Source organism: Puntigrus tetrazona, chromosome 1 (genome assembly GCF_018831695.1).
Source record: "Puntigrus tetrazona isolate hp1 chromosome 1, ASM1883169v1, whole genome shotgun sequence".
NCBI lineage: Eukaryota > Metazoa > Chordata > Actinopteri > Cypriniformes > Cyprinidae > Puntigrus > Puntigrus tetrazona.
The window spans coordinates 23,505,501-23,506,141 of record NC_056699.1 but is presented as its reverse complement, the minus strand read 5'-3'; positions in this window follow the sequence as shown (position 1 = coordinate 23,506,141).

Sequence of the window (641 nt, the reverse complement as noted above, 5' to 3'; positions counted from 1 at the left end):
TATTATTTTTTTGTTAACCAGACATTTTTTTAAACTAGTATTTCGGGGGAAAAAGCAAATCCTCAGATATTTCAGTCCGAACAGCTACTGACAGTTGCCTAAAACCCTGCTAAAAACCAGCAAATCAGCAGACCCTAACCAGCTCAGGCCAGAAAATCCACTCGGGCTGGTTTAAGCTTTATTTATTTCCCCGGCAGACGAAACCGAGATGTGCAAGCTCCGATCGGCGAAGCCCGCGATCATCCAGATCCAAAAATACGTTCAAAACCTTCTCTAACTGATATAAACAAATTCATAGCGGATCCGATATTTAATAGCAACAGCGCATTATGAGAGCCTTTTAAAACCACTGCTGTTTTTGACCAGGAACGCCAAATCGGCACCAGCTCAAACCGGTAAAAGCCAGCCATCACTTTACTAGCAGGTTTAGGAGGCGGCTGTCTATGTAGGCAGCTGAGGGTACAGCAGCTCACAGAGTTTTGGAACGGAGCCGCTGTATTGAAGCAGATAAAGGCAAGTGAGACGGAGAGAGAGAATTTTATTTGACAACGCACGCAGCGCTCTTCGATAATTGGAAGCGTTGAAAGGATTGAGGAAATTTTCCATATTCATAATTCAGCAAATGGTTTATTCTTGCCCAA